General features: G+C 43.2%; 1 protein-coding gene across 7 annotated transcripts in view; it reads left to right on the forward strand.

The window, feature by feature from the left end:
- Window positions 1-17,823, forward strand: part of SLC20A2 (solute carrier family 20 member 2) — a 101,735-nt gene that overhangs the window by 21,778 nt on the left and 62,134 nt on the right. Inside the window, exon 1 of one of the 7 annotated variants that reach the window (XM_006141653.3) lies at window positions 15,434-16,099. The exons of the other annotated variants lie outside the window; for them this stretch is intronic. The gene's annotated coding sequence lies outside the window, so the exon portion shown is untranslated. Of the gene's footprint in view, window positions 1-15,433; window positions 16,100-17,823 lie in introns of those variants that run through there. 7 annotated transcript variants of the gene reach the window in all.

A 17,823-nucleotide genomic window follows, 5' to 3' on the forward strand; every position in this document is an offset into this window, starting at 1 on the left:
TTATTCTGCTGTTCATCCTGAAGTAATTAGTCTAGACTTGTAGTATAATGTAGTTTTAAGATTAAATTTTTATTACTTAAACCACAATCTTTTTTTTTTTTTTAAGAGAAATTTTTGCTTTAAAACATGTGTGCTTGCTGGAGAGACAGAGAGACAGCAAGAAATCATCCTCCCAGAGGGATGACCATGCCATAATCCCCTTCTCTTCCATTCTCCTCTCAGGATTTTGGGCACACACACACACATGCCCAGTGTAAATTTTAAGCCACTGGGTCCAGAACTTGAACTCTGGTTGACTATGTTGGAGTCTAGCGACATAAGCTTTATGCCATCTGCTGGTCCCAACCACAATTTTTTCAAGCTAAAAGATTTCACCTCTTCCTGTCCTCATTGTGGCTTTAGAAAACACAGGCCCACCATGTCCGTATTTCTGATTGGAGAGTAGCAGCACTGTGAGAGGGAGGGGTGTACCTCTCTTTCTTCTGCATAGGTTTGCACCCTTCTGCATGCTGACCTGGGGACATGTATCCACAGCTTTTTTTTTTAGAGAGATTTTTGCCATAGGACACGTGCACTGGCTGGAGAGACAGAGACAGAGAGTCAGAATGCAAGAAATCACCCCCAGGGAGGGATGCCCATGCTCCATTCTCCTCTCGGGGCCTTGGGCACGTACACACACATATCCGGTGTGAGTTTTAAGCCACCAGGTCCGAGATTCAAACTGCAGTCAACTACATGGGAGTCCAGTGACATAACCATTATACCATCTGCTAGTCCCTGCGTGTCCACAACTTTTAAGTTGGTTGAGGCCAAGCTATCCCATACTACCTCCCAAATAATTGCTACAATATAAAAAATCTTGTAGATTATGGAATTGGGTAAATATTGTCAAAAAACTTTTATGCAAAGCTTTTTTAAAAATAGCCTCACAGGGGAACCAGCAGTTAGCGTAATGGCTATGTCGCTGAACTCCCACGTAGTCCACCGCGGTTCACGTCCCGGACCCGGTGGCTTAAAACTCACGCCAGGCTCGTGTGCATGCGTGCCCAAGATCCCGAGAGGAGAATGGAGGAGAAGGGATTGCGGCGTGACCATCCCCCCTGGGGGGTGATTTGTCGCTTTCTGTCTCTATGTCTCTCTCTGTCTGTCTGGCGAGTGCATGCGCCCTACAGTGAAAATCTCTCCAAAAAAAAAAAAAAAATAGCCTCACAGTAGTGACCTTAGAAGAGGTCAAGGGCTGCTCTGCCACTTTTGACCCATGGTCTCCACTCCTCTCTGCAGAGCCAGGGCAAGGAGGTGAAAGGGTAAGAAGATAATGGGCTGTGGGGTCGAGTGCGACTCCACCTCTCTGTCCATGTGACCTTGAGCTCCATGTCTGTTTCTCGCTCACAAAGGAGCCAGGATGAGTACACTTTGACCATCATGAGAAGGCTTGTTGTGGCCTAGTGCATGGAGCACACCCTACAAATGCTGTTACTATGTCGTCCCCTCCCTCCGCTTGGGCTCTTTGCTAATATGTTCCTGATTTAACAGATTCTGGCATCTGTATCCTCGTGTTGTCTTAAATGCAGCATGGATAATACTAATATTTTATATTCCCCCAAACCTACTCCTGTTGTTTAATTAATGGGTACCATTCATTGGAGGTAGTTGGGAAGAGGTCAGCAGCCTAAGCTCTAGTGTCACGGCTGTCTGGGATTACATTCCCGCTCTATTGCTTATCTCCTGGTGACCTTGCACACGCCAATCGGCCTCTCTAATCAGTTTCTTCAGCTAGGATGGAGATGTGTGGCAGTAGCCTGTCTTAGCGCTGGGATAAATCAGTGAGCGTGTACTTTCTTACTTAAATTTATTTACATTTATTCACTGTACATCATTGTAGCGTATTCCATAGGGATAAATATGTATTTGTATACATATTTATATACATGTGTGTATGTGTGTGTGTTTCATATATATATATATATGAAACTAGGAATGGAAAATTATTGACAATAACATGCATGATTAAGCCACCATGCAGTATATTCTGGATGGGAAACCACATTTTGTATACTGTGACTATGCTTAGGGGATGAATGTAAATTAATTAATTTTTTAAAAAAGTTTCAGGAGGAAAAAAACATGAAAACTTTTTCTTGAAATAAAAAAAAAATGCATTAAAAATACCTATTTGATGATTGCAGTAAGCGATACAGTCCCAGCTAGGTGCTACTGTATAGTACGTTCATTCTATTCCCCGAGGTTTATGCCTAAAGTTCATGGATATGTATATATCAGCTGCGCTTGCTATTGAAAATATTTAGATTAGTTAAGTTCTTTAGCGAATCAATAAAATGGGGGGGGGAGTCATAGAAAGCAACCATAGATACCAGAGACAGTGTGGGAGGAGGGTGGGGCATGGCAGAGGGTGAGAGATAGGGAATCAAGACTGGGAAAAAAAGCAAAATATACAGGAAACGAGAGTGTACATTTTCAGTGCTTCACTTAGGTGTCTGGAATGTGTGTGTTATTTACAGCTCTCAAGCTAGAGATGATAAGTGTCGCCCTTAATTCCTCTTCTTCCCCCTCATTAGAGGTCATCATTGCTATTGATTCTACCGCAAACATCGGTCCTTCCTCTTTCCTACTTCTGCTTTTTAAAACAAACTTTTTTTTTGACAACCAAGCTTTATTCAGTTCATTCAGAAAACCTTGGCAAAATAGATTTCAGTTGCAAATTCACAAATAGCACAGCTTTTCTTCTAGAGTTTCTTAAGCCAAAACTATTACTCAATGAAGTTTTTAGTCTCCTGAGATTTTTTTGACATATATGCATTATTTTCTTGGGAAAGGCTTTCTGGCCTTTGTCACTGATATTCACAAACGAGTTAGCAACCCGTAAAAGGTTAATAACTACTGACTTAGACTCGCCTCTTGCCTATGCTCAGTAGCCTATACCCTGATACTCCTAGTTCCTTGCCTTTAATCTGTGGTCATACTGTTATCCAGTTACTTTTTTGTTTTCCTGTTAATTTTTTGTTTTAAAAGTTTTCGAATCACCATCCTGCATTATATAGTTGTGGACACCCTGTTTCCCATAGTGGTGGTTCTCAACTCTGACCACATATTAGAATTACATGGGAAATTTTGTTGTTCAGACTTTTGCTGTAGGGCACAGGCACTTACTGAAGGGGTGGAGGGAGAGGGAAAGTGAGAAGTCACCCCTGAGGGGATAGCCATGCTGTAATCCCTTCTCCAGTCACTTCTTGCGATTTGGGGCATGTATGCACATGTGCCCAGTGTGTTTTTAAGCCGCCAAGTCTGGGACTCAGACCACACTGTCAGCCAGTGGGATCTAGCACCTTAACCATGCCCCCAGCGGGCCCAGTATGGGACGTTTTTTTAAAATGCTGATGCCCAGGCCCCCATCTCAGACCAATTAGTTGGTACTTAAAGATACCAGGCATCAGCATTTTGTTTTACAACTTCCAGGAGATGTGTGTGTGTGTGTGTGTGTGTGTTTCTCACATGTTTTACTTCTTGTTTTTCCTCCTCTGCCATTTCCCACCCCCTTCCACCCTGTCTCTGGTGTCCACAGTTGCTCTCCATGCTTTTCCACCGTCCAGTATTTCAGTTTCTGCCATAGAGGGCAGACACACGGTATCCAGATCCAAAGCCTTAGGACTGACCACAGAACGATGGACGTGGTCCTCAGCTGTGTAGCACCAACCTACTGTTCCAGCCTGGCCTTTACCTCCTGTCCACTCACAGCCTGGGCTTGCACTCTGGACACATTCGTTTTGCTGTTCTGTTTCCTGCCTCTTAACCTCTGTCAGTACTGATGGCTCTTACACTCTTTAAAAAAAACTTTCACCTATTCTCTGAGCGTTTTCATCACAAAACCATCTTGTCCCCCAAGAGAATTGCATTCCTTACTTTTGTACACACTTCTGTTAATAGGACTGCCCCTGTATGATAATCGTTTGTGTTATCTATCTTCGAGAGTACACTGAACTCCTAGCAGATAGGATCCTGTTCATTCCCCCAGTGCTTGGCACCAGCTTAAGAAGCTCCCTGAGGACCTGATAGATATGAGCAGCTTACCCTGGGGAATCAGGAAATCCATGAGATCAGGGAACACAAGTAGATAGAGTGTGTTAGATGTGATTGTGACTGCTCAGCAGGTGTTTTATCCTCTTTTGTAAAAGAGAAAGACCAGGGTCAGCCTATAATGGTTAAAGGAGCCGAACTCCACATGGCTGACATGTTCAAATCGTGGCCCCAGCAGATTGAAAAACATGCAGGGCACATATCGTGTGTGCCCCAAATCCTGACAGACAGGAGAAATGGAGTTTGAAAAAGGATTGCAGCGTGGCCACATCCCATTGTGGGGTTCCTTCTCTTTCACCAGTGAGCACACGTGCCCTCCGGAAATAAAAAAGGAAAGACCAAAGTATTCAGTTTATGGTTCGAGACTAGGAAAGTCAAGCCCAGCTTTTGAATATAATTGAATGTGCCATACATTCATGGCATGTTTGTTTTCCAAGGCTAAGAGGTTTTGGAATGAGAGATGGGGAATGAGCCACTGAGATGATGGCAGCTGTTTGCTTTGCCTGGTGGAGTATCCCGGTTTAGTTACTGATACAAAGACAGCCTTATATGGACAGTTCTCTAGACATTATATGTTTCTAATTCTGATCTCACCCCTGGCCTTTGTGTTTTAGCTGCTGTCTAATCTTTCTCTTGGCTATTTTTAATACTTTTTCTCTTTACGGAGAGCAGAGTGGAGAGAGAGGACAGAGAGAAAACAAGGTGTTTTTGGCAGGGTCTTGCCGTGTTGAGATCCTTCTGGTCCAGTGTCCCAATTAGCTAGTGTAGGCAGCGGGGCTCAGTGTGTTCAGATTGGCCCAGGAACTGGACCCAGGCTTCCTATCTAGCTTCCAGCTCCCCAAGACTCCTACCCCTGGTAGCAGGGTTACCTGTGTGTCACTATGGCTAGGCCAGGACTTTTCTTTTCCTCCATAATCTCAGAATTCCCTAACACATTCTAAAGACTTGTAGTTTAAATGTGATTTATTCTTCCTGTTATTTTTTTTTTCCAGTGCCCAAGATTAGTTTACGTTAAAGGTGGTTTTGAGAGAGATGACTTTAGTAAATGATCTCAAACAGATTCTTTTGGATCTTGTCGGGTTGTTTATTTGCCCTTTATGTCAGTTATTTTTCTTGAACACTGACCGCCACAAAGCACTGATGAGAAGAGATGGCTTATTTAGAGCTGATACAAAGAACAGTGTGTACTTGTCTGCTGTGATTTGGGCGTACACGGTTCTGATATGCCGTGTGACAACCCAAATACTCTTCAGCTAGCTGCTTCGTCCCTTACTAATCTTGAATAAGAAGGACAAGACTTTTCTTTTTCAAAATCAAAATGTCGATTCAAATTTACAAATATGTTGCCCTCTTAAAACTCCATGTATCTTATTTGAGAGTTTTTTTAAAAGTCTTCCATCTTGATCTATCAGGAGTTTTTCCTTTTCAACATGAATTACATGAAAAGTTCTCAGTTTGGGAAAATAAAGATAATAAGTTTGGGAAAATAAAAAGGATAAATTTTAGTTATTGAAAAAATAAATAGAGTATGTTTTAAACAGATGGGAGTCAAGGTACTAGGAAATGCACCGTCTCCTGGCAGTGCGGAGAGAAGAATATAATATTGAGAAAGAAGAAACCAAGTCTTCCGATGAAAGCGTTAAGATCTAAAATGGATAGTTGTTCCTTCACAGTCTGCAATCGACCGCGACGTCCCAGTACTGTTTGTCCCCCCTCCTTGGTGACCCAGTGCCAGTGTAAAGGAGCTGGTCTCCAGTGTTTCTGAAAACGGCCTCTAGGATTATTGTAATTATTGGGCCATTATAGTTCTCAGAGCAAAGTTGTTGATCCTGCTGGGGTTTTGTTTTAGTTTTTTGTTTTTGCTTATCACTGCTACTTGGAAAAATGAGCACCCTTTAGACTACTTTTTAAAATGAAATATTTAGTGCTTAAATATACGGTCCTGTATACTGATCAGCTCAAGGCCCTCCTGTTGGAACTGGCCACCTAGTGGATTCTTACTGAGTCATTGGGAAAATCGTGATGAATTTTTTGCATAGAAAAACATGTCACAACTCTACTGACAACATAATAGAATCTCTTATGAATATTTCATTTTTTAATTTGAAGTCAATTTTGAACTGCATGCCCTAAAAGTGACCATTTCTCTGTTTACCTGGTAGGGAACAAATCATATTCATGTATAGCAAAACTATTAAACATTAGAAAATAAATTCTCCATTGCCCAAATCTTTGGGTAAAGTGTTCCTGGCACGCGCTTGGCTCTTCCTCAGACAAACCCACAGACGCTCAAGGTCTTGGGAGTGGAGTAGCAGGAGCCTTGAGAACGTGTTTGAAATTAGGGAAACCACTGGCTGTGATGGCCTGAGGGTCCTTCAGTCTCACCTGTGGGTTAGTTCCCTCCCCACCAGACATAAAATAGCAAGGGAACCTAAAAGCCAAGACCTCAAAGTAGATTCTCCAGCCAGCCGGCATGGTGGTGCAGGCAGGGGTTCCCCTTCTTGTTACTTTACATGACCAGTATCTGTACAGGTCAAATCCCTCATCCAAAAGCCAGAAATGCTCGAAAAGCCAGAGCGTTTGAGACCATGGTCGGGCAGTCCCACAGCTGACTTCGTGTGATACTGCAAAACACTGCTCTGCAAAACGGTGCATTGGTTGCCTTCAGACTGTGTGCACAAGGTGTACGTGAGACAGAAATGCATCTCGTTTATAGACTTGGGCCTCATTCACAAGATATCTCCTTGTATATATGTAGATACTTAAAAAAAAAAATCCCAGGGAACCAGCAGTTAGCATAATGGCTATGTTGCTGGACTCCCATGTAGTCGATCGCGGTTCGTGTCCCAGACCCAGTGGTTTAAAACTCACACACCAGGCGCATGTGCGTGCGTGCTCAAGATCCCAAGAGGAGAATGAAGGAGAAGGGATTGCAGTGTAGCCATCCCCCCCTGGGGGGTGATTTCTTGCTTTCTGTCTCTCTGTCTCTCTCTATCTGGTGAGCGCACGTGCCCTATAGCAAAAACAAACAAACAAACAAACAAACAAACAAAAAAACCTCCAAAAAAAAGAAATGGTAAAAAAAAAAAAAAAAATCCCAAATCTGAAACACTTCTGATCTCAGGCATTTCAGTTAGGGATAGTCAGCCTGTATAGGGTTTTTTTTTTTTGTTTTTTTTTTTTTTAAGAATCATTTTATTTAACTTTATTTATTTTAATTTGACCAGAGGGATAGAGCAAGAAAGTGGGGGAGGGGAAGAGAGAGAAAGTGAGAAAGCAAGCTGCCAGGTCCGACTCTTGAACCACACTTGGCCATGTGGGAGTCCAGCGCCCTTGACCACCACGCCACCTGCTGGCCCCATATATTTTTAAAAATCAGTGTCAAGCACTGTTCTGAGTGCTTTGTGTGCATTCTGCTGTTTTACAGATGGGCAGAAAGCTTTCTGTTAAATAACTTGCCTGTGGTCTCAAAGCTGGGAAGGATGGAGCTGGGCCTCTACTGAACCTGGAAAACACAGCTGAGACAAAGCACTTTCCTATAGCCCTGTGTTCCTCATAAAGTCTAAATTTCAAGTTAGAGGGTAAAGTAACCCATACCCAAAAATTTGTAATGTACCAAGTGATTTAGGAATTCAGGGCTCTCCACAGCACAGCAGTTAAACTCTGCTCAAAATATCAGATCCTACCTGGTTCACCAAAGTTCAAACCCCTGCCTAGGCAACTTGAAAAACACATTGGGCGTATGTGCATGTGTGCCACAGTTCTGACAGGTTGGGAAAATGGAGGGACAAAGATTGTGGTGTGATTTATTCTTCAGTGCACATGCCTCCTGGCCTGGATTCTTAAATGTGAACCAAATCAGACCTTGATACACTTGAGGAAACACTTCTTTATAAAAGAAGAGAGAGATTTAGGAAATCAATAATTTGTTGCCTGATTATTTATTTATTTATTATTTTTTATTTTCTTGACAGAGGGTACATTCACTCACCAAAGAGGGGGGGAGGAGGGAGACAGAGAGAGAGGACCTATACCCCCACCATCCCATAGGACATGATCACGCTGCAGGCTCTTTTCCTCCAGTCCTTCTTAGCGTCAGAATTGCGGGCATGCACGCACACGCACCAGTGTGTTTTTCAAGCTGCTAGTGCCTGGATTCCAACCCTGTTCAGCCACGTGGGCTCCTGTTCCCTTAACTACTTTGCTACAGGGCCATTCCTGTTGCGTGTTTCTTTAATCGGGAGGAATAATCTGAGAAGTTTACATTTGTGATTAACAGTTCAGTCTCTTTGTTAGTTCAGATTTTATCCTACAGGGAGTTGGCAATGAACTTTGATTTGTGATGGGTAAAGTTTACCTTGGCAATGTCAGTGAAAAAGTGGTTTCTGAACAAATAAATAGTATAAATAATATTGTAGAAAAATAGTCCTTATTTCAACATAGAGTATTTTCAAGTACTTTTAGCAGTTTTCTTTTAAATATCTTTTTAGTACTTTTATTTTAGAAAACAAAGGGACTCAGTTTAACATTTTATTGACAGAGTCAAGGAACAACCCTTATTTAAAAGTATTTCCAAAAGCAGATGGTGTAATGGTTATATTGCTGGATTCCCATTTAGCAGACTGTGGTTCGAGTCCCGAACCCACACACCAGGTGCATGTACATGCCTGCCCAAAATCCTGAGAGGAGAAGGGAGGAGAAAGGATTGCGGTGTGGCCATTCCATCCCCACTGGGGGGTGGGGGTGGGGTCTCGCTTTCTGTCTCTGTCTGTCTGTCTGTCTGTCTCTCTCTCTGGCAAGCTCACATGCCCCATACCAAAAATCTCTCTTTAAAAAAAAAAGTATTTCTAAAAGATATTTTCAGTGTAGATACATGACTAAGCCGAGTTATTCTGAATTAGTAAATTCTGTGCCTTTTGGGTTACTACGGCTTTATAGCTAATATTTGACTCTTTCCTCCCCAAATCGCAAATTACAGTACATTTAAGGTTTCTGGTTTTAGATTAGCTTGAATAGCTATAAATTATGGATGTTCCGATTGCACTTAATCAGCTTGTGCTGCTTTTTCCATTTACGGTATCACATGAGATTCTCGGCGTTCTTGTTCTGTGCTGTGCTCTGTTTATCCCTAGCAGATTCACGTCTAGCATCTAGCACTGTCAAGTGCAGCTATCGCCCCAGGAGAAAGGAGGAATTCTCCGTCAGAGCAGAGACAGCCTCTGCCCTTTTTAGAGTAGAGGCTGGTCTTGGGTACATGAAGACATGTCTGACCCTGGCACCTAGGCAAAGGAGGAGGAAGGGAACACTGAAATAAACTGTACTTAGCACCTATATACCAGGTACTATTCTTGGTCATAAAGCGCTAACCGTATGCAATATCTATATTCATACACATCTTTCTATATTTCTGTATCCATCCATGCACAGACTTGGGAATTTATATTTAATCCAGGCATTGTTCCAGATGCTTAACAAACGAAAATTCATGTATTCTTTTTTATTTGTTTTTGTTCCTAATACTTTATTGGCCACCTCTAGGTCTGTGCCCAGCTGGGTGGGCCATGTTTTCTTTATAGTAACCTTATGAGGCAGGTATAGCTATTAGCCCCATTTCCAAAGATGGCATCTGGCCACAGAGAGAATAATTGCCCTGCATCAGTAACTACAAAGAGATGAAGCCTAGAATTTGAACCCAAGCAACCTTGCTGTAGACACCCTACCCTCCGTAGACACTGTATGGCCTCCCTTTAGAGAAATTAGTAACTTCTGAGTAGTCAGCACAGCTGTTGGTGGATGGAGTTGAACTCTGAGTCAAAGTGGTTCCCCAGTCATGTTACAGCTTTCCCTTTGCTCACTCTGTTTTGAGTCATGGCTTCTGTGTAATGTTCTTTCCGTTCCTATCAAAAGCTTGTCAGTGTGCAAAAGGCTCAATGATGTATCACTTCCCCCGGGACACCTTTCTCAACTAGCACGACTGGAAGCCGCCCCTTTTCCTGCATTGCTTCGGGACGCTTGCTAATTGTGGTGCTACGTCTCTGCACACTGTCATGTGTCTGAGAGTATAAGCCTCTTGAAGGTAGATCTGTGATTTAAGACTTGTTTCTGCTGTAGTCACGGGCATCCTGACGTCATTCAAATGTGGCAGATATTGGGGTACATTATGGCGGGAATCATTATGTAACACAGGTTCGTTAAAAGGATGACTATTAGGAATGCACAGTGGTATGAAATTTCCCAATAGAATTCTAACATACTGTAAAAATTACTTGTAACAAACCCTTGTTAAAGTAAGTATTAGAACAACAACAGTTAGTGTTGCTTCACTCTCACAGTCCTGGTATAAACTATGCCATAAAATAATGCAGAATTAGCTATTTATCAAGAACTATCTTGAAGAGCTTGCTACTATGTACATCTTTTTTAGCTTAAAAGAAAATAAATATGGAAGGAAAACTATCATCTTTTTAGTTAGGGTTTTCTGTTATATGCATAGAAATGGGTATGTTTAATCTTTCTGAAGTATTAAGACAGATGGAAAAGCTACAGGCAATAGTGATTTAGTCATTCCGAAGGCCAGGATGGAATCATTTCTTTACCACATGACTTTTTGAAAGTGTATGTATTAGTGAGCTTTTGCCGCATAACAAACATCCCAACACTGGCAGCTTAAAGTCCAGACATTTCTGACTGTCTCACAGTTCTGAGGTCTCCCAGATGCATCTGTTTGGACTAGCCTGGCTGACCTTCACAGTTGCCGGCAGCTCGGCGGGGATGCGTGGTCTAGTATGGCCACATTCACGTGTCAGGCCGTTGGCAAGCTGAATGGCGGCAGGGCTCTGCAGGGATGGCTCATCTTCACTCTCTGTGGTCCTGTATGCCTCAGCAGGCTAGCCTGGCCAGGGCTGCTTCACTGGGAGTCTCAGGGCTCCACAGAGCTTTCTAGTTCTGGGTTACAGGTGCCATTGTCCTGCCGGCCAAGCTGAGTCAGCATGGGAAGGCCTACCTGAGGGTCATTACTGCAACAGTCTTCCAAGATAGGCAACTTATTGTATTATTTAGTCAGTGTTGCGACATTCTGATTCAGGGTAAGGACATGAGGTGATACAACAGAGACAGATAAAACAGGATGTTATAGCAGTCTTCAGAAAGGATTCACAGACCTTGGGTTTCCCTGACATACTTAATCACCTGAACTTCCTTTCAACTTTTTTGTTTTGTGAAGCTCTGAGCAATAAAAGCCCGGAGCCTTTAATCCTCACTCCATAAATATCCCAGGCTGATCTCAGCAAATGCTGCCTGCGTTCCCTGCTGCTGGACGTGGGGCGGCCATCACGGCTTCCGCCACTTACTGAGAGCTCTTCCTGCGTGTGCTGTGTGTCGTCTCTCAGAGTTCGAGCACTGTCCCTTGATGTGTCATTAGTATTCCTATTTGAAACACTCATAAGGTTCACTCAGTTCCCTGAGGTCAGGTAGCAGGTAGACCGTGGGCCGCATTTTGAACTCAGGCTTTCTGACTCCATGGCTGCAATCCAAAGAATTTCTTCTCTAATGGACTGATAAGTTTATTTATTTCAGCATCCATTTTTTGGAGACTGAGTATTTTATGTCATCCTCTCAAAAACTGGGAACCATAGTGAAACCTGAATTATTTTCTCCTAGCCCTATCACCTTCAGTAGTTAGACCCAGTAACCAGGCGTAATTTGAAGACAACGAATAGGTCAGAATAGAAACTTCACTGCTATCTTCAGATGCATTTTTAAATATTTTGTAATACCTGATCTCTGTGATCCATCCACAATTCTTACAAGTTCGAAAATAAAATTTAGAATCGCGAGTTATTTCAGACTATATATTTAAAACTTCATTAGAAAATAACCTTCATTTAAAAATGAGCTGGGCTTCTCTTGTGCCCCACCCCCCACAAGTACACGGTCTGTAAACTGTACCCTCACACTTACCAGAGCATCTTATTCGTCTGGGGACGTCTGTTCCTCTCACTGGGACGTGAACTCCTTGAACACAGATCCCTATCGTTCATCGGTGCGTCCCAGAACAGTAACTGGGACCTGAGTGTTCGCTGCCTGGTCTGTGACGGAGGGCCGTGCCCAGGGGTGAAAGTCTTGTCTTTTGCCTATTTCTTCTTCCGTCCTTTTGGTTTTTAAATCTTCCTCTCAGTTTTTTATTTATCCTTTCTGAACAATCTTTTTCTCCTCTTTCTATCTGTCTCAATTCTTCCCATTTCTTTAGGTTCCCATTTCTCCCACTCCCTGCTCCGACTCATACTTCTCCCACTCATATTTTGAAACTCTTGGGTCACGACTGCTTTGACAAAGCTCTGAAGGATGTTATCTCCGCAGACAGACATACGTGGTGAGCCCAGAAGAGTAGGCATATCATTTCAGAATGTAAGGATGTCAAATCCTAGACTTTGAGCTGCTCGGGGACAAGTAGGCTTTCTTCATCCTCGGATCCCCAACGCCTTAGTTTATGTTTGTTGAGTGTATGTGAGGGAGCACGTCCCGCATGCGTGTGCATGTCCATATGCATTGCAGAAAACCGTGTCGGGAAGGGACTTCTGGAACTCAGCTGTCCAGAGCTGTCAACACCAGGCACATGTGAGTGCCGAACACTGGAAATGCGAATGTCCAAATGGAGACGTGCTGACTCGTAAAACGCTGTCACAGGCTCCATGCGGACAGAGCAACGTAAGCTAGCTCACTGATAGTTTTTATAATCACCACATGTTGAAATGATAGTATCTTCAGTGGGCTGCATTAAATAAATTATTAAAATTGTACCTTTTTATTTTTACTTTTTCAAAAGCAATTATCTGAAAAAAAAATTTTTTTAGAGAGATTTTTGCGATAGGGCACGTGTGCTCACCAGAGAGATAGAAAGTGAGAAATCACCCCCCCCCGGGGGAATGACCATGCCACAATATCCCTTTTCCAGTCTCCTCTTGGGATTTTGGGCAGGCACGCACACACACGCCCAGCATGAATTTCAAGCCCATGAGTCTGAAACTCAAAACTGTGGTCAATCATGTGGGAATCCAGCAATGTAACCATTAAGCCATCTGCTGGTTCCACTACCCAGAAATTTTAAATGATGTATTTAGAGGCTCCCAAAGGTTGATATTCGGGTTAATTCATTAGCACACACATAAAAGCAATAGGTTTATTAACTTTGTGGCTATTTGACCTAAAAATCCCATACATTACCAACTTCCACATCCACGGTGCCTCCTCTTCCTCCTTTCCCACGATCAAAAATTCATGAAAAGAGGGACCAGCAGTTAGTGCAATGGCTATGTCGCTGGACTCCCATGTAGTCGACTGCGGTTTGAGTCCCAGACCTGGTGGTTTAAATCACGCCGGGCACGTGTGTGTGCCTGCCCAAGATCCTGAGAGGAGAATGGAGGAGAAGGGATTGTGGCGTGGCCATCCCCCCTGGGGGGTGATTTCTCACTTTCTGTCTCTCTGTCTCTTTCTGGCGAGTGCATGCACTCTATAGCAAAAAAACTCTCCAAAAAAATAAATAAATAAAAGAAGTCATGAAAACAGATGGGAAGGATTTATCTTGCTTCTAATGATACACGTGGATTTTTATTTGCTGTCAAGGTATGGTATGCCTACAACAAAAATACAGCTGACTCAAGCTGCTCTCATCGATGAGAAGTAGTGAGACTAAAGCGAATCAGAAAATGTACGGTTGTCTCTGGAATGTCCTGGGCTTTGCATTTTGGAGCAGGTGTGGCTACTGTTGAATGAAATTGCATGGTTGAACTCAGAATATTTGAGACGTGAGAAACTGGAGAGTTTGCTGGGCGTCCCTTCCCTCGTAGAGTGAGTGTGAGCTCATCACACTTCAGATTACCCCTCTCTATTGCACAGTCCGGTGCATAAATGAACTTGGCATGTTTGAGTTTTCTTAGTTTCTGGTTCAGAGCAAAAATAATGTTTTTGCTTAGAGACTATTCTCCTGAACTCTGACATAATAGGATAAGAATAATTGCGTCAAAAATAGCCTCACTGTGTCCTCTTTTGGCGTTCAGAATTCCAGACTAAGTTTGCCATGGTTGTGGGAATAGCCATCTTTGCTTAGTGCTCACTTGTTCCCTTTTGCCACCTCCAGTGACTCTGGGTTATGGGGAGGAGGGATTGACAGTGAGTACTCTCCTGCTACCATTTTGCAGAGGTGAAGCGAGACTGGCTGCAGTAGCCTGAGGTTGGGCAGTGGGTGAAGTCTCAGACCAGCCGCCACAGCTTTTGTAAACACAGCAGAGGGACGGTGCTTGTGGCACCAGCCCGTGCCAGTGAAGAGCAGCCTGCTTGCCACTTTCGGCATGCATGCTGCAGAGGGACAGCGCTTTGTAAAGTCACGGTCGTCTTTCAAGGGTCCATGTTACAGGAATCCTGGCTGCAATTGAGAGTGGTTCTTAAACCCCCGCAGCTTAGACCTAGGATTGGGGAGCTGAGCAGAATAAATCTCCTGAAGTCTAAACTAACATACGACGTTTTTAAATTGGGAAAACAAACAGCTCAGAAAAGATCTGCAGGATTATAGCTAAATGGTTAATATGAAAACATGTTATGGAGGGTTTAGGAGGGGGATACAGTAATCCAGTGTTGATTCAAGTCATTAAGTATCCTATGTCTGTTTACCCATCTGTTTGAAAAAGGACGGAGGTTGGCTTCTCCCAGAGATGTTTGAAGATTTGATCAGTGTTATAAAGTGCTTTGATATCATTCATAGAGTCTGAACCATCTCTAGTTCTGTATCTTTGTTATAAATTGTACTTAAGGACATTTATATTTTTATTTTATTTATTATTATTTACTACTATTATTATTATTGGTGAGAGATTTTTGCTATAGTATGTGTGCACTTGCCAGAGAGACAGGAAGTAAGAAATCACCCCCCAGGTGGAATGGCCATACTGCAGTTCCTTCTTCATTCTCTTGGGATTTTTGGGCATGCACATACATGAGCATAAGCCGCCGGGTCTGGGACACAAACCATGGTCGACTACGTGGGAGTCCAGCGACGTAACCATTACGCCATCTGCTGGTCCCAAGGGCATTTATATTTTTTAAAGAAAGCTCCATGCCCTGATTTTCTGTCAGTGTACTTCGGGTCCTTAACCGTTCCTTGAGCTTCAGCATGCCTTGTAGACAGATGGTCGGTCACCTGAGTTGACCGTTCCGTTTGAACCAGCCGCCCAGTTAAACGCACTTTACAGTGCTTCTTGCCGAGCACGAGGCCTTTTGCAAATATCTGAGAGGTCTGCTCTCAGTTCTGATTTACTAGTGAACCTGTGCCCTCATAGCAGCTCCTTGGGTGGTGCAGAAGAAATAGCCAGAAAGCAAGGAAATGAAGTGTACAGAAGCCGTGAGGTACTTACCTGGTAGACTTACTGGCATGTGTGTTCGAGACCTGTTTAATCTCACGTAGCACCTCACCCGATCGTACTGTTTCGATCATCTGACCAGATATCCTGCTTCGCTGTCCTTCTGAAGAGCATACAGCAGTGCCACCTTGTTGCCAAAGTTCAGTCCGACTTGAATGTGCTTAAAACCCAAGTGAATGCCTGTTGTAAAAGAGCTAACTCTCTCTGTCAGTACTTGCAAAATCAACTTGAAAGAAGTCAGTATTATCGGACTGCATTCAGTAATTAGCATAATCGTGATGCTATGTATTGTTCACCAGGGCACGCCCCTTGGCCAAATTTCCCATTAAGAGGACACCGATGTTGTCCTAGTGAATAAATCCCAGCACACATGATGCAAATCAGCGTGTTCCTGCCTGCCGCTCGGCTGCAGTTAATTTTAGCCAGGGTTTGTTCTATGAGTTGTAAAACTGTTTACCCAAGTAGAAGTTAGTAAGCTGAAATGTGACTTCTGGGCCTAATGTGATAGGATATCTATTTTAGACCTCAGATTGCGTTTATGATCGGCAGAGCTGTCTTCTGAAGAATTGTGGCTCAGATTTCCTGTGAACCTACCCGTAAGTACTGGGTGAATTTTTAGGACTTCTCTTTGTTCTTTTTCTCTTTAAATCTCCCTCATGTTGCTATTGTAGTGATTTTTTTAATCTCTTGGGAAAACTGGAAACTTTGGGGTTGCTATTTTAGAGAAATCTGAGGATGGTGGCAAAAAGGTCTCCTTACTTGTGTCCTACTGTAATAATCCTCCGTTTTCCAAGAGAAAGTGTTTGATTCTTGCCTATTTATATTTTTGCAAAAGTAGTCTGTAGATTATTGTTTTATCCGCTAAAACATTTAATTGGTGGAAATGGTTCTTATAAATACAGAAATACTGTGTCACTGAGCTCCCTTTTCTATGGTAACTACCGAACTCTTGAGGAAAACATGTTGAAAGTGAATTCCTGTTCTGCCCTGAGCTACAAGTTTGTACTGCAGACATCGTGGGAGTGCCACATGTAATTTTGTTGAATCTATAGATGGTCAGCCTTTTCTTTTTTTCTTTTTAGAGAAGATTTTTGTGCTTTAAAATAGACCTATGTGTTCCTCAAGAGGAATACTTTAGAAAATGAATTTAGGAGGGAAGTGTTGGGGAGTAAGCAGTCCTTGGAGGATTGAATACATAGTCAGGGTGGTGAGTGCAGGCTTGTTATTTTCAAAGACTTTATTTAACGACTTCTTTGTTATTATGTTATTCTTTGTCTGATTTTTAGATACAAATGACATAAGGTGTCAACAATGAGAGGAAATGTCTCAGTGGTATATTTAGTAGGAAAAGAATGTAAGAAAGGAAAATAGAACTGAGTTCTTGGGCTATTTTTAGAAAGAAACTTGTTTTTTATTGAGCATAAGAGAAATTTGCAGTCCAGATTAATTATAATTACAACAGAAAAGCCTCTAATGTCATCTCCAGCAACAGGGGTATCGGTCCAGTATATGTTTCATGACACATACTTTTATCCAAAGAATGTAACAGTTCGTGTTCTTACTGCATCTGTGAATAAGACACCGCGAGTCTCAGTGGAGTGTTAAAAGCATTCTGTAGTTGGTATCATTATGCAAGCTAGTATTCATTTGACCAATTGGACAATGGTTATAGTCCTGGGGGTGCTGACTAGAATTTATCCATTTTTTAATTTAACAGAAAGAAGTTTCTATTGGTGGTTCTACTGCTGGGAAGCATGTGTTTAGGATGAGTTACAAAAATGCTCATAAACGCTCCCAGAGTGTTAGCGCGGGTGATTTATGGGCTGTGAGAGAGTGATCTAGGTGAATGGGCAAGGAGATGATTTCATTATGCAAGTGGCAGTGTGGGCACGCCCCGTGGTAGCTGGGCTGAGACTCGGTGCCCCCACGCGTGCTGCGTGCCTGATAAAATGATACTGGCTAGGGCTCCCTGGTGAGCGGAGGCTCTGGTGCCTGGTTTTGACCTTGAATGTGACAGATCACACTGAGCTCCACCTGCCGAGTCACTAACTACGGGATCCGGGAGCGAGGAACACGGGCAGCTCTGTGGCCTGTACAGACAGCCTGGAGCCCGTGGTCTCACCCCCTGCGCCAGACGCCCTGCACTTGCCGCGGCCGTGGCACTCCCCGCAGGGACTGCACACGTCTGTCGTCTGTCCGGTTGGAGCTCCTCTTCTGGCTGCCCGCCTCTCATCCTGTTCCTCAGCCTCTAAAATACTTACGGACCCAGAGGCCGGGACGAATGGCTGGCGGAGGCACAGTTGCCCGTGGGCGGGGGGAT

Source organism: Tupaia chinensis, unplaced genomic scaffold, assembly GCF_000334495.1.
Source record: "Tupaia chinensis unplaced genomic scaffold, TupChi_1.0 Scaffold000061_1, whole genome shotgun sequence".
Taxonomy (NCBI): Eukaryota; Metazoa; Chordata; class Mammalia; order Scandentia; family Tupaiidae; genus Tupaia; species Tupaia belangeri.